The following is a 23,596-nucleotide window of genomic DNA, read 5'->3' as shown; positions in this document are numbered from 1 at the left end:
AAATACTTATTCACAAAAGAAAACTAACAGGAACAAACTTTCTTTCCATTTTTTAAAAGTCAAGTTTACTTTAAGTGAATAATATTTGTTAATAAGGAACAGAACCAAAGTTACTGAATAAAACCAGATAACAAAACAGTCAAAGGAAAGCTCATCTTAAAGTATTTATAGCATAACCATCTTCTCTGGTATGAAGGCTCGTGTGTGCTATTTGCTTCTCCGGGTTATTCCTACCAACACATTAATCCTTCTGTGCTATTTTGAAGGAAACTATTCAACCAAAGTAATATATTCTCATCTATTAAGCTTTACAGTTCACTGACACAAAACATATTTGCTAAATTGTCCAAAATCTGATCGATAGTCATATTTTGCTACTATTTTTTGAAAGAAAATATTAATACAAATCTTCCTTGACATATAGTGGAGATATGTGCGTGCTCAGTTGTGTCTGACTTTTTGCAACCCTGTGGGCTGTAGCCCGCCAGGCTCTTCTGCCCATGGAATTTTCCAGGCAGGAATACGGGAGTTGCCATTTTCTACTTCAAGGGATCTTCCCAACCCAAGAGCAAACCTAAGTCTCCTGTGTCTCCTGCATGGACAGGTGGATCTTTTCCACTGAGCCACCTGGAAAGCCCCACAATGGAGATACATCCCCATAAATCTATCTTAATTCTAAAATAGCGTCAGTTGAAGGTGCATTTAATACACCTAATATAACAAACATCACAGCTTAGTCCATCCCAACTTAAACATGCTCAGAATGCTTAGATTAGCCTATAGCTGGGGAAAACCATCTAACACATTTTATAATGAAGTATGGAATACTTAGTGTTATTTCCTGAATACAATATTGGACGTGAAAAGCAGAGCGAGTGTCTAGGCACAGACAGTTGTAAGTATTGGGTTGTTTCCTTCGTGATGGTGATGGTGGGTCTGACTGGGAGCTGTGGCTGCTGCCACTGCCAAGCATCCCAAGAGGACTGGACCCCATGTCTCTAGCTGGGAAAAGATCCAAAGTCAAAGTACAATCTTGACTGAATGCCTATCACTTTCGCTCCCTGGTAAAGTAAAAATGTTGTAAGTTGAACCGTCATTAAGTTGGGGGCCCATCTATATACTAATCTTCATGTGTGTGCATGCTCAGTTGCTCAGTCATGTCTGACTCTTTCGTGACCCTTTGGACTGTAGTCCGCCAGTCTCCTCTGCCCGTGGATTTTATTCAGGCAAAAAGACTGCAGCAGGTTATCTTCATGTGAAAGTGAAAGTCACTCAGTCATGTCCGACTCTTTTCAACCCCATGGACTATACAGTTCGTGGAATTCTCCAGGTCAGAATACTGGAGTGGGTAGCCTTTCCCTTCTCCAGGGGAATCTTCCCAACCCAGGGATCAAACCCAGATCTCCCACATTGCAGGCGGATTCTTAAGCAACTGAGCCACAATGGAAGCCCAAGAATACTGGAGTGGGTAGCCTATCCTTTCTCTAGGGGATCTTCCCAACCTAGGAATCAAACCGGGGTACCCTGCATTGCAGGCAGATTCTTTACCAATTGAGCTTGTGACAGCATACTAAATAAAATTAATGAACACTCACCAGGAGTTTCAGACTGAAGTATACATTAGACTGAATAGCACTAAGTCGAATTCTTATGAAAGCGTGCTGGTTCACAGCTCAGGTAGTTTAAATATTTACGTGTTAATCTGACAGTCATTACTCTGACCTGAGCACCATAAATATGCAGAAACAATGCACATTAGACAGGATGAAGACATCATTTCCCCCTACAGACACTTCTTCTACATCTTCTCTTCCAAAATCTTCTTGTCTGCTATGATCTGAATGCTTGTGTCTCCCCAAAATTCAGATGGTGAAGCCCTAATACCCAATGTGATGTAATAGGAGGAGGGGTCTTTGGGAGCTGATGAAGCCATGGGGGTGAGGCCTCCAGGAAAGGAATCAGTGCCTTTATCAAAGAGAACACCCCTTTCCATTATCTAAGGACACAGTGAGAAGGTGCCTGGTGTGAACCAGTAAGAAGCTCCTCACCAGAACCTGACCATGCTGGTGCCATGATGTTGGCCTTCCAGCCTCCAGAATTGTCAGAAATAAATCCCTGTTGTGTATAAGCCACCCAGTGTGTGGCATTTTGTTTATGATAGAAGCTCAAACAGACTAAGACCCTGACTGTGACTCACAGAGAAATCCTGTGGTTGAATGAAGCTCTAGTGGGTCCCTAGGAGAGGACTTTCAGGTGACAGACTGTAGTGTGACTATTAGCCTCTTCTCAGACTATTTCCAAAAAAAAAAAAAATTGCTGATGATGAATGTCTCAGATCTTGCCTGAGGCCATGAATTGAGGAGTCATGCATCAGTAGAATCCCCATGAGTTATGACTTCAGTCAGGGAACCCACAACTGCAACCCTAGAAGTGAGCCAAGGCAGGCCCACACGGAGTCAGTACTGGAGAGAGAGGGAGCCTCTGAGGGCGGGACCAGCCTCTCTGTGAATATTCAGTTCTCAGGTGACTCAGGATTTCCTCTGAATCCTAAGATACTTCTCTGCAGAAGAACCTTGGTTTCCCAAAACAACTCAAGAAGACATACAGTGGCCCCCAACAGGTGTCCTGAAAATTAGGATCTTTTCTGCCCTGACTCCTCTGAGGCCAGAGTTGCTTAACTCATCTTTAGTCTTATATTTATTTTCTTCCAGATTAACTTCTGGCTATAGTAAAATCAGAAAAGCACTCTGACTCCACCTGCCTCCCACCCCCATTATTGGAAGTTGGACAGAAATATCACCCCTTTAAAAGAATGGCTCTGCTGGAGCATTTAGCAAGGTTCCATATATTGTTTTCATTAGGCCGGGCTGTATAAAAATTCTTTTTTCTTAAGACAAGGCACTAATAGAAAAGGTGATTTGTCAGGAAGTATAATTATTTTTTGATTAACGACATATTGGTGCATCTGCAGGAAAGTGGTGCAATAATTACATCTCTAGACATTTCCAATCTATATTTTCATAAAGCACATGGAGTTTTATGAAATTGTATGGCAAAAAAGGCAAACCAGAAAAGAAAAAAGAAACCCGCAAGATGGACACGTTCATTTTTAACTTGTAACAGTCTGAAAGCATTTGAAGCTGCATAAATGTGACTATGAGAAAGCAGAGGTTTTTCAGGCTTCCCTCGGGGTTCAAATGGCAAAGAATCTGCCCACAATGCAGGAAATCTGGGTTCATGCTCTGGGTCGGGCAGACCCCCTGGAGGAGGGCATAGCAACTCACTTCAGTATTCTTGCCTGGAGAATCCCATGGACAGAGGGGCCTGGCAGGCTACAGTTCGTGGGGTCGCAAGGAATCTAACACACACAACATGTTTTGTTTGACCTTAGTTGTGTGCCTCCCGTAATAAAGAGAAGAAAGCATGTTGAGAAATTAAGCTGCTCTTTATTTGCTGTGATTTATCTGTGCTGCCCAGCCCCTCAGCAGGGAGATGATGGTGTGAAGCTGACTTGGTCTCATTGGCAATTTGACCTGGTGAGTATGCCTGGCACAGACTCTGCAACTTGGAAGCTATCATACTGGTCAGTGTGAGAGCACTGGAAAATGGTGCTGTCTCATTGGAGATAAGGAGACAGAGATGGTGATAAGAGCCCAGATTTGTCTGTCCTTTCTTCCCTGTGACTGTTGAAGACTGGGCCATATCACAGGGAAGAGGCAGAAAATAATGCATGTATAACAGAACCTTGGGCTTCCCTGGTGGTTGAGAAGGTAAAAAATCTGCCTGCAGTGCAGGAGACCCAGGTTCAATCCCTGGGTCAGAAAGATCCCCAGGAGAAGGAAATGGCAACCCACTCCAGTATTTCTGCCTGGAGAAACCCACGGACAGAGCAGCCTGGCAGACTAAAATCCATGGGTCACAAAGAATTGTACATGACTAAGCAACTATCAATTTTACTTTTAATCAGAACCTTAACAAAAGGACAAATATATATATATGTACATATATATATACACTCACACACCAGTTAACAGCAAATAGAAAAGAGCAAAATATTTTACTAGTCAATTAATCTGAAAAAAAAATAGTGGTATCAGTGGATAATAGGAATCCAACTCTAGGTGTAGTAGTGTAGTAGTGTGCAAAATTATTGAATGCTTTGAGGGCCTGTAACATGAATTATAATTTGTCACTTGGCTTGAAAGTCACCAATTCCTAGAAGGACAATCTTAAGTGACATAAAAATGGAAGTACATAGTTGTTGCTGTTGTTCAGTTGATAAGTCGTGTCTGACTCTTTACGACCCCATGAACTGTATGTAGCACAACAGGCTGCTCTGTGCTCCACCATTTCCCAGAGTTTGCTCAAACTCATGTCCATTGAGTCTGTGATGCTAGCTAATCATCTCATTCTCTGTCTTCCCCTTCTCCTCCTGCCTTCAATTGTTCCCAGAAACAGGGTCTTTTCCAATGAGTTGGCTATTCGCATCAGGTAGCCAACGTTTTGGAGCTTCAGCTTTAGCATTAGTTCTTCCAATAAATATTTGGGTTGATTTCCTTTAGGATTAACTGGTTTGATCTGGAAGCCCAAGGACTCTCAAGAATCTTCTCCAGCACCACAGTTCGAAAGCATCAGTTCTTTTTTTTTAAAAAGAGAAACATCAGTTCTTCAGCCTTCTTTATGGTCTCTCACATCCATACATCTGACTCTCCCATCCGACTACTGAAAAAAATCACAGCTTCAATTACATGGACTTTGTCATTAAAGTGATGTCTCTGCTTTTTAATATGCTGTTCAGTTTTGTCATAGCTTTTCTTCCAAAGAGGAAGCTTCTTTTAATTTCATGGCTGCAGTCACCATCCACAGTGATTTTGGAGCCCAAGAAAATAAAGTCTGTCAGTGTTTCCATTGTCCCCCCACCTGTTTGCCATGAAGTAATGGGACTGGATGCCATGATCTTAGTTTTTTGAATGTCGAGTTTTAAGCCAACTTTCTCACTCTCCTCTTTCACCTTCATCAAGAGGCTCTTTAGTTCCTCTTTGCTTTCTGCCACAAGGGTAGTGTCATTTGCATATCTGAGGTTGTTGATATTTCTCCCAGCAATATATGTGTATATACATATTTATATGTTTCAGGAAATATTTATAGATGTAAAATATATGTAATATATATTATATATATAAATATACATATCAGACATATATAATATATACACAGACATTCCTCCAAAGTATATATACAAATGAATAGTAAGTACATAAAAAATAGTCAATAGTCTTAGTCATTATGGAAATGCAAATCAAAACCACAATGAAGTACCACTTGCCACCCACTAAAACAGCAATTATAAAAACAATCAGAAAATAAATTATCACAAGAATCTGAAGAAAATGAAGCCCTCATACATTGCTGGTGGGACCATAAAATATTTCAGCCACTGAAATATTGGGAGAAAATTTGGCAATTCCTCAAAAAGTCAAATGCAGAATTTCCTTATTACCCATCAATTCCACTCGCAGGTATAACCCATAATAACAGTCAAACAAATACATGGATGCACATGTTCACAGAAGTAGTATTCATGATAACTAAATATCTCTCCATGGATGAATGGATAAATACATTGTGATATATACATACAATGAAAGATTATTCAGTTATAAGAATGAAGTACTGAAACATGCTACAACATGAATGAAACCTGAAAACTTTATGCTAAGAGAAAAAATTGATGCTTTTGAACTGTGGTGTTGGAGAAGACTCTTGAAAGAGTCCCTTGGACTGCAAGGCGATCCAACCAGTCCATCCTAAAGGAGATCAGTCCTGGGTGTTCATTGGAAGGACTGATGCTGAAGCTGAAACTCCAGTACTTTGGCCACCTGATATGAGGAGCTGACTCATTGGAAAAGACCCTGATGCTGGGAGGGATTGGGGGCAGGAGGAGAAGGGGATGACAGAGGATGAGCTGGCTGGATGGCATCACCGACTCGATGGACATGAGTTTGAGTAAACTCCGGGAGTTGGTGATGGACAGGGAGGCCTGGCGTGCTGCGATTCTTAGGGTCGCAACGAGTCGGACGCGACTGAGCAACTGAACTGAAATGACTGAAGCAAAAAACGGACAGATACAAAAAGTTACATATTGTAAGATTCCGTTTATGTAAAATATCCAGAATAACTAAATCAGTAGACACTGATTGCAGATTGGTGGAGTTGAGTATTGGAAAGTGGGGAACAACTGCTTAATGGGTGTGATATTTTCTTTTGGAGTGTTGAAAGTATTTCAGAGCTAGAAAGAAGTGATTGTACAACACTGTGAAAGTGCAAAATGCCATCAGATTTTTCACTTTAAAATGGAAAGTGTTACTTTTATATTATGCCAATTTTACCTCTATTTTAAAAAAGAATATCTAACAGAAAACTAGTGTGGGAATATCCCAAATAGCTAAAATAAATCAGGGTATCAGAATTTGGAGCTAATCTTTGTTCTGTGATTCCTGGTAACAAAAGTAAATTGTCTCAGTCTGTTGATTGTTTGTGTACATGTTTTCATGTCTCCTTTTGTCATGAAATGATAACTGAACAGATGAGTCACTTACTGTTTGTAAAAGCACCATTATCTTCACTGCTTAAGGCACCAAAATGCAGTGAAAATGCATCAAAGCAACTCTTTGGTAGAAATTGAAAATTAATTCCAAAATTCATTTGGAAATTCAAAGGACCTAGAATAGCAAAAATAACTTTGAAAAGAAAGAAAATAGTTGGAGGACTAAAACATGCTGATTTCACAACTTGTTATAAAGCTACAATAATCAAGACTATAGTTGGTACAAAGATAGACAAATGGATCAATAGAACAGAAGAGAGAATCCAAACATAGACTCATGCATATAGAGACAACCAACATTCTAGGTTCAAAGGCAATTCAGTGGTGAAAGAATTTTCAACAAATGGTACTGGAACAATTGGATGTATGCAAAAAGAATAAACTTCAATTTCTACCTCACACCACATAGAAAAATTAATTCAGAAAGCATTGCAGATCTAAATGTAAAACCTAAAGCTATAAACTCCCAGAAGAAAACACAGCATAAAACCTGCATGACTTTGAGTTAAGCAAAGATTTCTCAGCAGACACCACAAGCAAGGTCCATGAAGAACAAATCAGTAAATGGTGTTTCATCAAAACAAAGACTTGCTTCTGGACTTACATTGTTTCATTCACAAACAAATGAAAAGGCAAGACTCATGCTGGGAGAATATATTTGCAAAGTATATATCTGATAAGGGAGTTGTATCCATCATACAGAACTTTCAAACCTCAGTAACTTAAATTAACAATGGGCAAAACAGCTATTGCACCAAAGAAGATATATGAATGCTAAACAATCACAAGAAAAGATTTTCAACTTCATTGGTCACTAGGGAAATCTGAATTAAAACCACCATTTAGCTATCTCATGGCTAAAGTTAAACATATTGACCATGACAAGTGTTGCCAAAGATGAGGAGCAAATGAGGAGCAAATGCGTACTGCTTGTGAGGATATAAAATGGTACCCCATAACTTTGGAAAACAGCTTGGCAGTTTCTTAAAAAGTTAAATATACACTTTCCATTTGATATAGTAAAAATGAAACCATACACCCATACAAAGACTTATACATGAATATTCATCCACACTTTATTTGTAATAGCCTAAAACTCGGCTATTACCAAATATCCATCCACAGGTAAGTACATAGAATGGTATGTCCATTCGACAGAATATCACTCAGTAATAAAAAGGAATGGGGCTTCCCTAAGTGGCTCATTCAGTAAGGAACCTGCCGGCAGCACAGGAGACCAGGGTTCAATCCCTGAGTCAGGAAGATTTCCTGAGGCAGGAAATGGCAACCCACCCCAGTATTCTTGCCTGGGAAATCCCATGGACAGAGGAGCCTTGTGGGCTATAGTCCATGGGGTCGAAAAGATTTGGACTCAACCATAATAAATAGGAATAACGTCATGATACGTGCAACAGCATGGATGCAGCTCAGAAAAATTATAGTGAGTGAAAGAAGCCCAACTAAGAAAGCCCACAACCCATATGATTCTTATTTACATAAAATTCTAGAAAATGCAAGCTCATCTGTAGATCCATAGTGCCAGAAAGCCGATAGGTGGTTGCTTTTTATGGAGTGCTAGGAGGTATTTGCAAGAAGGGGCAAGGGAGGTATTTATCAGTTTGCACAAAAAAACTGTGTATTATCTTGATTGTGATGCTGACTTCATACAACAAAGCATATCCCATTATACACTTTAAATAAGAATGGTTTGTTACATACCTACTACATCTTAATGAAACTCCTAAAAGTAGTTCAGAAAGCATTTATTACTCATCAGAGGTTCACTAAATTTCTGTTGATCTGTTTCTTGCCCAATTCTTCTCTCCATTTTCTATTCACACCATGAATAAATAGGGTTAACCCTTCTACTTCTAATTCCTTGTTTTGATAATTAGTGATATTTAGTTTTATTTCATATATTTTGGTCCAAGTATGATATGCAGCAATTAGTCACACTTACTCCTTAGAAGGAAAGTTATGACCAATCTAGATAGCATATTAAAAAGCAGAGACATTACTTTGCCAACAAAGGTACGTTTGGTCAAGGCTATGGTTTTTATATTGGTCATGTATGGATGTGAGAGCTGGACTGTGAAGAAAGCTGAGCGCCGAAAAATTGATGCTTTTGAACTGTGGTGTTGGAGAAGACTCTTGAAAGACTCCCTTGGACTGCAAGGCGATCCAACCAGTCCATCCTAAAGGAGATCAGTCCTGGGTGTTCACTGGAAGGACTGATGCTGAAGCTGTAACTCCAGTACTTTGGCCACCTGATACGAGGAGCTGACTCATTGGAAAAGACCCTGATGCTGGGAGGGATTGGGGGCAGGAGGAGAAGGGGATGACAGAGGATGAGATGGCTGGATGGCATCACCGACTGGATGGGCATGAGTTTGAGTGAACTCCAGGAGTTGGTGATGGACAGGGAGGCCTGGTGTGCTGCGATTCATGAGGTCGCAAAGAGTCGGACATGACTGAGCTACTGAACTGAACTGAAGCCTCTAAAGATGGTTAGGGATCCAGGTGCAGTTGCTGTCAGCATTAATATTCTTAATGTGTAGGGCTGTGTGCTCAAAGCATTGCTAAAAAAGGGTATTTATGGTATTTATGGACCTCAGCCTGACCTGCTACCTCAGAATCTTCGGGGTTTTAGATAAGATCCCAGGGGATCCTTGGGTGCTCTGAAACTTGAGAGCAGAAGGACTCCCTTTGCCTTTTACTGTGATTAATTATTAATTCAGATACCTTTCCATCTTCCACATCATAGCTCAGCAAATCTTTTTTCTATAAAGGACTAGATAATTATTTTAGGTTTTGTGGGCCTATGGTCTCTGTCACACATTATCCAACTATGCCATAGGAGCAAGAAAGCAACCAGAGCCAACACATCAACAAATACTGTGGCTGGGTCCAATAAAACTTTATTTACAAAATAGGTGGGGTTATGAGCCATTGGGCCACAAGTATCATTTTGTGGGCTCCTAGTCTAGACAGTAAATTACTCAACAGGCAAGAGTGTTGAGTGGGGTTTGTGCTCCGTTCAGGTAAGAACAAGAGTGGACCTTCTGAGACTCAGATTTGGAAGTGGTTCTCGGCTGAATCACTAACACGCAATTCTGAATACAGATTTCTGGACCCTCTTCTCATCTTCTGACTCAAGAGCTCACAGACCAGGGCTCTGAACCTCCTTAAGCCCCTGACGGTACAAATGCAGAGCCAGGAGTGGGGAGCCTGAAAAAGGATGCTACGTGTGGTCACTGGGGTCACCTGAAGTCCCCCATATGTCCTTCCAGGAGTGTCTGTGTTGCTGTCACTGCCAGCACCTGCTCCTCCATCCTGAGCTGTCACTGGAGGGGGAGCTTCCTTTTTGATGTTTGTGTGATGAAATCTAGAGCTGACCTGGACCCCAGTCCTTGGGGAAAGCAGAGGTTGAAGGATCCTCCCCAGGAAACTTCGGTGGCCCCAGATGTCAGACACGGAGTGGCAGGGTCCACACGGCCTGTTCCCACCAGTCCCTCCCACTTTTCCCAACCTCCACCCCATCCCAAAGGCTGAGATTCTGGGGAACATGTGGGGAACTGACATAAACATGTGCTTTAGAGTCAGACAAATGAGGTTCCGATCACAGCTCTGCCATGTTTGACCTGAAGGTTTTAATCAACAAATAGGAGATTGTTCGCTCTGGACCTCAGATTCACACAAACTGGATTCGTGAATGATATTTGTGCACATAGTTTTATTATTCAAAGCTGTGAAGTGGGGAGAATAATAAATATTTCATAAAGTTGCTCCAAGGATTTGAGGAGATGATGGAGGTGAAAGCCTGACACGACCTAAATACTCACCTGATGCCAGCGTTTCTAGTGATATTTCCATTGTGGCTGAAAGGGCGTGACCTCAAAGGATTTTTTTTTTCCAAAGGATTATTTTTAAGACACTTTCAATTTCAGAATAGTTTCAGATTCATAGAAAAGTACTGAAGATATTGTGTCTTCCCTGGTGGCTCAGCGGTAAAGAATCCATCTGCAATGCAGGAGCCGCAGGAGATGCGGGTTCGATCCAATCCCTAGGTTGGGAAGATCCCCTGGAGGAAGACATGGCAACCCATGCCAGTATTTTGTCTGGAGAATCCCAGGGACAAGAGGAACCTGGCAGGCTACAGCCCATGGAGTCACAGAGTCAGACATGACTGAAGCGACTTGACCAGCACGCAGTGAAGGTATTAGTGGTAAAGAAAGTCCACAAATGCCCAAAACCCAGTTTCCCTGCTGTATACATTTTACAACATTTTCCCTGCTGCTCACATTTTATTTTTATCACAACTCATAGATCAGCACTGATCCATCATTAGGAACTCAGTTCCACACAATATCTAGGTTTCCTTGGCTTTCCTCTCCTGTCCTTCTCCATCTCGGGACTCCATCCGGGGCCTCACGTGGCATCCGTTGTCATGTCTGCTTTGTCTCCTCTAGACTGTGACCACTTCTCAGATTCTCCTTGTTTTCCATGACCTGGCAGCCTTGAGGAGTGCTGGCCAGGTGTTTTGCAGGAATGTCCTCCTGTTTGGGTTTGCAGGATGTTTTTCTCATGGTCAGAGGGCCTATGGGTGGCGTTCGTATTTGCCTTCTCTCTGTAGTTTCTACCCCAGTCAATCAGGTCTTTGGGGATGGGCCACACTGATGGCCACACTGATGGGTGTGGCTGTCTTAGGTCACCCAGATAAACAGTGCTGGGAGGGGGAAGATGCCATTATTCCCAGAACTAAAGCAGCAACAGAAAGGCATAGAGGAACAGTGCAATATCACTCTACAAAGCTCAGGTTAGCACATATAATATGGTTCTCACTCGTTCCATATGTGCTTGTAGTAAAGTTCATTTGGAATTTTCATCTCAGGAATGGGTCCAGTGTAACAGTCCTTACTAATCCCTTAACTCCAGGCAATCAATATTAAGGAAAAGTCCTCACTCATTGTTCATCACCATTGTGGTGCATAATTTGCAGGCAGTTTACATCTCTGTGTCATAAAATTTAAACAACAAGCTACTCTTTCAAGGTCAATGAGCACAAACTTGAAAGATCTGAGTCAGGCCATCAATAAAATGTGGCAAAATGAAATCCAGGTGGACAATCTGTCGGGTTCAAAAGTCTGAAATGAAATATGATCACCAAATGATACAGAAAATTTCAGCAGCTAAAATCCAGCTACATGACATAGAAAACGTTGCCTGCACCGAAATAGCATCTGTTGTAAATGCCAAAGATGCAGTCACTATTAAGCTGTATAAAGTGTCCCTCAAGCAAAAGCATTACACATCTTCCCCAACGATTGCCAGGAGCCAAGGCATTTGCATACGATTGCAAAGTGAGTGCAGTTCAGAGGGTGGCTCTAACAGGTTTTGAGGAAGTGAAAGCCAAGTTGAAGCATAACTAAATAGGAGGGACCTGTTTGGGGCATCTTTTACCCCCACACAGAACTCCCAGCAAAGGCAGGGTGCACGTGCCTATCAAAAGCTGGGTATTTGCTCAAGTTATTAAGAGTGAAAATACAGTTTCCTCATTTGTAAAATGAGCAGGCAGCACTAAATCATCTCCAGGGACCCTTGCAGATTGGACATCCTAACGTCCTGTAATTCCATTATCCCAGCCTTTGATATGGAATCCTCAGTGAGAAGTCACTCATTGAGCTGACTCAAATCAGGCCTGACAGCCAGGATATCATGCGAGGATCAGCCTTCCTACTTCCAGTGCACTAACTGAGTTAACTGTTGTAGGAGGAACACGCGACTCACCCAGACAAATTCCATGCTGAATCTGGTATCAATACTGGGCTGAGGGGGATGGGGTAAGGGGGAGGGGAGTTCATTGGGAAACAGAGCCACACGCGTCCACAGCCATAATGCTGGGTGAGCACAGTTTAGAGAGTGCTAAGTTTAAAATCGGCCTGGAGTTTTAAAGAAAAATACACATTGGGAGGGTTGTTTTCCAGGAGATTAGTTGGCTTTTTCCACACTTGCACTTTGAGAATTTGGAAATCAGCCCAAGAGCTCAGAAAGTGCCAGCAAGAGGCAGGAGAGAGCTAAGGGTTGAGGAGTCAGATGCTTTCCCAATGTCCAACACAAACCAGTGACACAGTAATCAACACAGCCTGGTCTGTCACCCACACTGCCGGCTGCAGTTACTAGTAATACAAGGAAAGATGCTGTTATCCAGGCCCTGACCCACAGCACCAGACACTGAGATTCACATCTTACATAGCTGCCAACTCCCTGAAGCCAGTAGCGCTGGTCCTGACAGATCCTTCATCCTTGACTCAGGAGATGCCTGAGGGTGGTCATTGAGCTTCTTTGTCCCCTTGCTCCTAAAGATGCAGTATCAGCATTACTCAGGAGGACGTTAAAAATGCAGACTCCTGGGCTCCCCCCAGACCCGCCCATGGGAGCTGATATTAACATTTCCCCAGGTGATTCTGTGTGCATCAGAGGCTGAGAAGTGCAAGCCTAGGGCTCCCCTCTCTTACTTGGGAGAGAAAGCTCTGAGCCAACTTTAGGGACTCAAGGGGCTTTCTGGAAGCGGGCAGGGTCCTCAGCCTCCTGAGAAGTGGCCCACCAATGGGGAGTGGAAACAGGGTCTGGATTCTTCTCCATGTAGGCGGGCTAACTTGAGATGACCCTTTCTTGCTTATGTTCCCGCCATCCACAAGCAGATGGAGGGTCATCGTTTGGGAGTGTAGGGACAGGGACACCCTTCCCCCCAGAAGAGCTGGGCTTCCCACCTGTGCCCTTGGCACCTTGTGCTCTGGGAAGATCCCAGTCATCCACCAGGTTGGAGTAGGGGCACAGAGTGTCACCCTCTCCCCGCTACAGCGTCCATCTTCCCAGAGTCCTGACTCTGAACAGCGGGAGAGTCCAGCAGGACATGAGGGCCTGAAGCAGAGCCAGGTTCAATGCCAGAGGTGGCCCCCGGGGATGGACCTGGTCTGCTTGGTCCTGGGGAGCTGGTTCCACCCCTGACCACCTTATTCAGAGGCTTCGGCATCTGATCGCCAACTTTCAGTTTTTGAATAGATGGACCCTTGGCTTCACCCTGCCCCTTCTAATATGGTTCCACCTTGTTCTAAACTTATTTACTCAGGGACAGTCCAAGGACAGAGGCACTGGCATGGCCAGGGGCTTGGCCATCAGGAGCTCAGGTCCACTGGATTTGACTGGATCTGAGCATTAATCTCACGCGACTCCAAAAATTCACAGGCACAATACAGTGTGAGAAGCATGGGTGTAAACAACAGCCACTCATCTCAGAAAGTCTGCTAGAGATACTCCATCCTCCCCGCAGTTTCCACAGCTCAGAACTGCTCACGGGAAGACAGCCAATGGGCATCTGAGCTGTCCAAACATACGATTCCTGGTCTCTTGAATTCTCGTCCCTCTGAAATTTTGTGGAGGAGTAGTTCTTATTTTGGCAGGGCACAGTTTACCTTGATGTTCTTACTGTAGGCTGTACTTGGCTTCATTCCAAAACACTTTTTATAAAATATCAGCCTAAAAAACATATGGAACATTGCACGTAACTTGAGAGTCTCTAGTAATATATCAAATTTGGTCCAAATCAGGTGGTCCCTTTGAAAGTTCTTGAGCTGAAAGCAAAATGCTAAAGAGAATTAAAACAGAAGCTCCACATCTCTGGCTAGTCACACTTAGACAGGGACACATTCAATGCCTTCTGGATTCTGAAATCTGAAAACGTGCAGAATGGTGTGCCGGAGCCTTGTAAGCCATTCACGAGGCCATGATGACTTCCCAAAAGCCACCGTTTATTATCATAAATCTTTGCATGTGGATGTCAGATCTCCAATATGACCTCTCTCTTGAGAGCGGGACTCGTGACTTGAAGTTATTTGCCTTACCAGTGCCACGTGGAACCCAATACTCAGCAGAGTGAGGGTTACATTGGAAATGATGGCAGTCGTGATCACCAGGATGGTTTTGTTGTTCTTCTAGGGTATAGATTTGTCCTTGCCGCTATTCTATTTTCCAGAAAGAATTCAATTTATTGACAACTATGAAGATGGAGAATGTACCAGGAAGGCTTTAGGGTCCTTCAGAAATGGCTCTTCTAACATAAAAAGTTTCTTCCTTTTAGGAAGGAGAGAGTCTAGGAACCTAAGACTTATTTGGCCTAATGTGATTTCATCATTTGAGAAGAAGTGCAGGTCTGCCAAGATAGAAAAATCATTCTCCAATCGTAGCAAACTTCTGAGTCTCCCTTCTGCTCCTTTAGATATCTCATTTCCCTACAGACATTAGTCATGCTTATTTTATCTATTTAATAAATGAACTTATACCTAGAGGAAGGAGAGCACCCTGCATGAAGCTTCAAGGTAAAGCCAAAAGAGAGGGAGTCAGGGATGGAGGTGATGGAGCATCCCTGCCTGAGAAGTGAGGCAAAGCATCGTAAAAAAACATGAGCAAGGAAGAGGAGAGGAAAAAGTCAACAGGGAGAGAAGGACTCTGAGCCCACTCAGTTTCTTTGATGCCAATGGAAGTTAATTCCATGATCCCACACCACATCTGGCCAATAAAAATCCAAGCCTTGAAAACAGGAAGCAGTTCTGGACCATAGAGTCAAAAAGCACTCAGCAGGTGCCTGTGCATTCCCTTCCAGCCTCAGTCCAAGCCAGTGGTCCTGCCAAACCATTGAAGTTTCATGGACTCACCTCTTAGAGTCTGCATCTGAAAAGGATACCTTTTGGCTGTCTGACCCAACCTCTTAAGATCATCACTCTTAACAAGGAACCTTTGCTGACACCCACTTCCCTGCAGACTGTGCCTCTCTCCTGGCTTCTGGGGTTCATTCCTTTTGGAACTCTTGAAATTGCCTGCTTACTTGGCATCTTTCCATTGAGACTGGAAACCCCTCAAATGTGGACACGATCTTGTTACAGTCTGACTTCCTGCTGCCTCCCACACTGCTAGGGGGCTGTTGAGCACTTGATTTATGTATATTGAATGAATTAACAAATGCTCTACAATACTCATTGGTTAGCATCCTTAAGTAGGCTGTCATAAATGGGCACTTATGTGAAAAGAATTATTTCCTAAATTATTTCTCTCTTTTTCTTTACATTCATCACTTACTCTTCCTCAGAAGTAAAGGAAGGGGAAATGAAACCATGTTACAGCCACAGCTTCCTGTTCACACTCATAAAGCAGCCATTTGGGGTTGCTGGTGGGATGAAGTTTTGTGCAGGCACTTGGGGTCACAGAGTAAAAGCTGGCGGACTCCATGATTTTTCTCTTTTTCACTCTAGAAGATCCCTCGAGATATGTCCTTTTCTCTCTTTCTTTTCAAATTTAAGTGGGATCTCCTAGAAACTACCACAACCATCTCTTTTCTAACCACTCATGTGGGCTCTGGACATTACCTATCAGACCTTCTCCTGGCTGTTCACCCAGAGTTGCTGCTAGGAAGAAGCAGAACATGGTGGGAGGAGAGTTTGGGAGGCCCTCTTTGTGCTGAGGGATTGTCTTTTCCTGCCCCTAAACTCTTACCATCCCTGTGTTTCCCCAGTCCTGTCTACTCTTCCCTGGAGTTAAAGTATCGAGCTGGTGCTGCCTCAATTCTAGAATGAGTGCCTGATTCACAAGCAAACTATTATAAGACCATATATCCTTCGAGTGAAAAATATTGCTTGACTGCAGAGTGATTTGTCAGGGCCTTGGAATTCACAGCATCTAATAGTTACTCCATTCTATGGCTGCTCTCTGACCACCTCCACCATTTTTGCCGAAGTTTGATGTTGTCTTTTTAAGTCATAGCTGTCTTAAAAGGAAAGAAAAGAAGCCTCACAATGACCATAATGATGGTAGCCTTCCCCAGGAGAAACTGATGAACTGTTTGATGAACTACTTGTAGACTTAGAGCAAGTTAAAAGGAAGTTAAAGATCACCTGGATCAAATCTCCCATCTTAGAGATGGTTAATGTGAGACAGCTCCCTACCCTGACTTGATGAATTGCCTAAGGGGACAAGACCTGGGTCTTCCATCTGACATTCCTCCCAGCAGTGATTCTCAGAGTATAGGCCACTGATCAGCAGCCTCACTATATCCTAGGGACTTAGAATAGCAGACTTTCCACCCGGATCCACTGGATCAGAATTTTGGGGGTCAGGCCCAGCAATCTGTTCTCACAAGCTTTCTAGGGGGTTAGATGCACCCCAATCTTGAGAAGCACTGCCGATGTACCAAACACCATTCTATGGTTGCTCAAACTCTGGGGCAAGTCTCATCACTCCAAGATTATGTTGACCAGGAAGTGGAGTAGGAAGGAATGTTCTGGAAGTCAAAGGAATCCTTGTCAGGACATCTAGGAAACAGCTGTCAGTCCCCTACCCAGAACTTGGACATGAATAGAGATTATTCCCCTTAAGAAAGTAAATCTTGAGAAGACACAGGGAGATAAAGGAACCCTTCAATCCAGTTCTTCTTTAATCCTTGGTTGTTCGACTTTTATAAGATTTTACCAAAAAATAAGACAATGGGAAGTGGAATAGATTCTACTCTCCTAGAACTCATCTGACAGACTCCCCTGACAGTTTCCAAAGTCATTCATTAGCAGTTCCCATCAACTCTGTTCTCCTTGTGTGTAGACCTCAAGCTCACCTTCCTTCATCAGTGGACAGCATGGCGTCCTTCTTGTGATGGAGAATCACCAGGCTTCTGTCCTCATTGCTCATTTCCTAGGAAGAAAAAAGCTAATCTCATAACTTTCAGCTATCAAAACTGATGGAAGAATTTTTATTGATCCAGCTTGGTCAGGGATCCTTGGCTTATTCTTCTTCTCTTAATGTCTATGTGATTGTTGATACCTTTGTCCTCCCAGTAAATTTATTAGCTCTACCAGGAGAGGATGGTATCCATAGCTTAAACTATGATTTGCTGACAGACAAAAGAGACACCACAATTGGCCAGCCTCAATTTCCCATAAGCAAATAAGGGAGCCCCGCCAGGGTCATGTGACTGAAATCAGTGGGAGGATGTTGCCCTCTAAAGGAAGTGATAGGGAAATGGCTTCCCTCTCCTCCTTGCAGAAATGGTACTGTGGAGAATCACAGTCAGTGCCACTCTCATTAATTATGGATGGACGTGAAATAACTTTTGTTATTAAATATTTTGCCATCACAAGAACCATCCATGTGATTAACAGATTAGAGAAGATGTGACACTGGGGCTATTGCTAGTGGCAGGGCAGAGATGAAGTTCTTCATTAAATCAAAACAGTAAATTTTGGTAACACAAATTCCAAAGGCAGACATAGTTCATGCTAATTTGGGATCAAGACTTCAGAAACTGAAGGGCGCTGAATCTGTTCATCTTTGTAGATCATTATCTATTGTTCTAAATCTGTTAGAATATTGTCATTCCCATTTTTCCAGGAAGAAGGCTGACACTCAGAGGGCTCTGTAAACTCTGTTAGTGGTCATGGAGTAGAACCAGACCTTAGGGCACCCAGACCCTAGTTCAATGCCCTTTCAACTATTATCATGTTGCTTTTAAAAAAGAAAGATGATCAGGCTACTGAGGTGAGACCATTAGCATTCTGATGACCATAGGAGTAAAAAGGGAAGATCGTCATAAGTAGGAACATTTTCATTTGTATGATGCAGAACAGGAGGTGGACACATGTGACCCACTACACTTTCTTTCTCTGAGTAAATTGCCTAGTAAGAGTTCAAGCGTGGTTCAGTTGGGGGGTGGACACACTAAAATAAGCAATGTTTATGGATCTGTTGCTGTGTCATATTTTACATCATGTTTTTGACTATTCTCACAATTTTCTATCTGATTTATGACAACTTGGGAAATTGCAGATGGATCTATCACTGCCGAAATATGTGACCACGTGAACGTGGATGTGGAGAAAGAGCCTGAATTCACTCAAGGAGGTCACTGAAAACTTGAGGAGGCAAAACAGAGAAAACGTGGAGGTGGCCAGCAGCCAAATGAAACCCAACAATGTCGGTCCTGAGTGGGAAACCCAGGGGGTCAGAGAAGCAGCAGCTGCACGCAGTCAGAAAATTCAGTGAGTGCTCATTTCAGTGGCCAGTTTTTGAACATGTCAGTTTAATTATGATGCATCACAGTTGACAGCAATGCATCTGGAGCCAATTACAGCACATGTTAAAATCAATTATTGCATATTTCAGCGATCCTAAACACTGTAGTGAGCGAGCTGGGCATGGCTACAGATTTCAACTCCACTAATCATTTTTACTATCATGGTTCAACAAGAAAAGAAGTACATATAGATAGTTACTGTGATATATATACATCTATTTATGCATATACATAAGCACTTAGAAAAGTATATTTTATAACCAACATCTAATGTAAAGCCCAGACACAGTAGCAACAGACAGCGAAACCTCAAACGTGTGCTCAGACGAAAGTATAACCTTACATCATACTTTTTTGAAGAGTCATGACAAGAAAATGAAATGCTTTGCTATCTCCAAACCCTTAGGTAGTCAATTCCATCTACTTTCCCCACCTTACCAGCAAGTGTCGTCCATCTCCCAAGTGACTGGCTATTTCAGTCTAAAATATTCGCCTTAACTGTTGGCCTTGTTTTTGTGGCCTTTTCACCTCCCTCAGATTTCTAGCTTGAAACATTCTCCTTCAAATTCTACAGCTTTTTCATTTTCTGTTTACTTTATTATGCACCAGGAAAGAAGTGGTTTATTGAAGAAGAGGAGGAGGAGGCAGAGGGGTAGGCGAGGGTGAACTAAAGGAGAAGAAGGCCAAAAAGTGAGTGTGTTCGTTTCTACTGTACGTCAAAATGAATCAGCCATACTTACACATATATCCGTTCCGTCTGGACTTCCTTCCCATTCAGGTAACTGAAGTGCATTAAGTAGAGCATAGCAACTGCACTCCAATAAAAATCAACTTTTAAAAAATAATAGTAAAAATTAAAATACCCTACCAAAAAATATGAGTGGAGGCCACGCTGTCTGCCCTAAAACATTCACACATTTTTCTGGTGCCCTGTATGCCTTCAGTTCAGTTCAGTCGCTCAGTCGTGTCCAACTCTTAACCACCCCACGGACTGCAGCACACCAGGCTTCCCTGTCCATCACCAACTCCCGGAGCTTACTCAAACTCATGCCCATCAAGTCGGAGATGTCATCCAACCATCTCATCCTCTGTCGTCCCCTTCTCCTCCTGCCTTCAATCTCTCCCAGCATCAGGGTCTTTTGCAATGAGTCAGTTCTGCGTGTCACTGTATGCCTTGGTTAGTTCTAAAACAGGTTTACTACGAAGAAGAGTTAAACCCTACAAGCCTGGATTTCTCCTTCTTGTTAACTGTGCGCAACATAAGGCAGTTAAAGAAAACCCACAGTCTCTGGCTGGCTTGAGGCCTCGGAGACTAACAGGGGTCCATGGTGTGAGACTCGGTCGATGCAAATGCTCCCACCCTGGGCCGAGGGGCCCAGGCTCTGAGGTGACTGAACATTCCAAGGAAAGCCACAGGCCCGACACAGCTTGGCTCCGGGAGCAGGTGGGTGTGTATCCTGGGAAAGGCATGAGTGATGTCTGAGTCAGGATGAGCTGAGTGGTCCAAGGAGGCAGAGGAAAACAGCCTGTGTGGTTTTGTTAAGAGAGGGCCGGGCTGGGTGTTGGGAACTGGTCTTCTCTGTTCAGCTGTGAGTCCAGCTGGGGCGAGGCGCTCGATGCCCCACTGTCCTCCTGATGGCCCAGAGAGAAGCAGGCCAAAGACAGGAGGGACCTCTGGATGAGCCGCAACATGTGAGAGGCACCATGGAAAGGAGGGCTGACCCCTTCTGTGGTTTTGAGGATCAGGATGGCGGCCCTTACCTTTGTTGATTTGTGACTACAGGGTGAACTCCAAGTCATGTTAGAGGTCTTTCAGGCATGTGTTTGCATTTTTTTTTAATATTATTGACATATAGTTGGTTTACAAAGTTGTGTTAGCTTCTGTGGTATAGCAAAGTGAATCAGCTATGTGTACATATATTCTCTCTTTTTTTCATTTCCTTCCCATTTTGGTCACCATAGAGCACTGAGTAGGGTTCCCTGTGTGACACAGTAGATTCTCATTAATTATCTATTTTACACATAGTGTATACACCAGTTCATCCCACCCCACTCCTCGCTTGATATCCATGCATTTGTCCCCTATGTCCATGTCTCTATTTCTGCTTTGTAAATAAGACCATCATTACCAGTTCCTCACTTCCAATACTTTGGCCAGCTGATACAAAGAGCTGACTCATTAGAAGAGCCCCTGATGCTGGGAAAGACTGAAGGCAGGAGGAGAAGGGGATGACAGAGGATGAGATGGTTGGATGGCATCACCGACTCGATGGACATGAGTTTGAGCAAGCTCCAGGAGATGGTAAAGGACAGGGAAGCCTGGTGTGCTGCAGTCCATGGGGTCACAAAGAGTTGGACACGACTGAACGACTGAACAGCAACAATCCAGAGACTCACTGATTCAAGAAGCATTTATTTTGAACTAGTCTTCAAGATACCCACCCTCGCCCTGGTAGAGCTAATAAATTTCCAGGGAAGACAAATATTTCAACAATCATGTGGACATTAAGGGAAGAAGAGTAAGCCAAGGACCCCTGGCTTGTGTTCTGGCTAAAGGGAGGATGTCTGCTTTATGGTCACATGTCCCTGTCACCCACCGTTCAGAGGGTGTGGTCGGGAAGGGGAGTAGAAGGAACCCAGAACCACACCTTCCCAAGAATCTGATGGTGATACCTCATTGTAGTTTTGATCGGCATTTCTTAATAATGAGTGATGTTGAACATCTTTCAAGTATTTATTGGTCAATGAATCTATTTACAGAGAAGGAATGGAGAAGCAGATGTAGAGAACAGACTTGTAGACACATCAGGGGAAGGAGAGGCTAGGAGAAAATGAGAACATATTATAACCATGACATATATACAATATCATATGTAAAATAGACAACTAGTCAGAAACTGCTGCATAACACAGGGAGCCCATCCTGGTGTGCTGTGATGACCTGGAGGGCTGGAATAAGTGCAGGGGAGGGAAGTTCAAGGGAGAGGAAGCATATATTTAATTATGAGTGATTTGCGTTGATGTACAACATTAAAAAGCAATTGTCTGTGTGTTAGTCTCTCAGTCATGTCCAGCTCTGTGCAATCCCATTAACTGTAGCCCGCCAGGTTCCTCTGTCCACGGGATTCTCCAGGTCAGAATACTGGAGTGGGTTGCCATTTCCTTCTCCAGGGGATCTTCCTGACCCAGGGATCAAACCCAGGTCTCATGCATTACAGGCAGACACTTTACCATATGAACTAATAGAGACTACCACAAGATTATAAAGCAATTATCCCCTAATAAATAAATTTTTTAAACTATATATTTTAAAAAATCAAAGAATCTGATGGGCCTTTGAGCTGACACTGGAATTCCAATGTGTTCAAAGGTGTCTTGTGTTCCTGTGAGTTGGGATGCAAGTTCTGCGTGTGTAATGATCATTGGCAAGCTGGAAGGCCAGGCCCAGACATAGTGGAGGAGAAAGCGGTTGCAGGGCTTAGGGTCCCCATAGGAGAGAGAATTCACACTATAGTTTAAACACGGAGATTTTGACGAAGGAGCGACAGACAGCCCTGTAGGCAGAGTGGCCCAATGAGGGCTAGAGCTAGGGAGAGCCCAGGGTCTCAATTTCCTAGCTTCCAGTTCCAACGACACCACTTACCAGCTGCATGACCCTGGGCAAGTTACAGATGATACCTCAGTTTCCTCATCTGTAAAGTGGGCATAGAAATGGCACTGACTTCAATGGATTGGTCTGAGGAGTAAATGAGTTAATCTCTGGAAAGTTCTTAGAATAATTATTACTATGCATCTTCACAGTAGCCACACATAGTGAATAATAGTTACACACTCAAAAGCGGCATTATTGTAACACTTACCAACCTCCTTTAAAGTGAAACAGAGCAGCACCCTATGGTCCTTGTTTCCCATGCCCTCAGAGCATCTTTTGTCTGTGGAAAAACTTTAGCCAAAGAATGAGTTTCCTCAGAGCAGGGAGAGTATGCAGAAACAGAGGGAAACAGCCGAAGGAAATCAAACAATAATCGTTCAGTCATTAAGCAAAGTCAAGGACCTTTAGTTCCTTCTCAAGAGCTACAGATAATATTCTGAGCCATATCCTGTGAGCTGTCTTGTAGATACTGAAATTCCCACCAGGTGGAGAAGTTAACTACCTCTTGGCCAGACTGTAGCCATGGACTCAAGCTGCCACAATTCTGAGAACTGGCCTAAAGAAATGGCAACAAATTGACACTGGGATTGAAGATTAACTGTACTTAAAACAATCAAGATGATCTTGGTGAGACCACCAAGGACCGATTTCAAGATGACCACCTGAGATGGCAATACTGTTTCTTCGGGTAGCCCCCTCCCTCAGCCTAAAAAAGCTCTTGCCCATTGATTGTCAGTCGGGAATCAGGGGATGTCAGTCTTTGGAAAGGCATCCACTCCCCCACCCCCACTCCCTTTCCCAACCTGGCTTCGTTGTTGGCTTTTGAGTGGCAAGCAGCTGGGCCCCACTTTTGATTACAAAAGGACATTGAAAATATACCCTCAAAAGCACCTTTAAAGAGCTCTGAGCTACAAGTCATGACAGGTAAATACAACTTCCAAATTCTTGAAGAAAACATGAGGTGCCATTGCTGAGCCCAGGGAAGTGGGTTTATCAACACTGTCCAGGGCTGACATCGGAGCCGAACAAAACCAGGTCCCCATTATAAGAAAGGTCAGAGCCACATGCTCTCTGGTGAGAAGAACACACTGGGACTATTTCTAGACCTACGACGCCTCCTATGGTGTGCTCAAAGCATTCTACAGTTAAGCTCTCTATGTCCTGATACCGGCCCAGGAGGGGTGATCAGTGGACACCAGCCCTGAGGCTGTCCATAACCCCCGCT

The sequence above is a fragment of the Muntiacus reevesi genome, chromosome 2 (genome assembly GCF_963930625.1).
Source record: "Muntiacus reevesi chromosome 2, mMunRee1.1, whole genome shotgun sequence".
Classification (NCBI taxonomy): Eukaryota; Metazoa; Chordata; class Mammalia; order Artiodactyla; family Cervidae; genus Muntiacus; species Muntiacus reevesi.
This window is presented reverse-complemented; position numbering follows the sequence as displayed.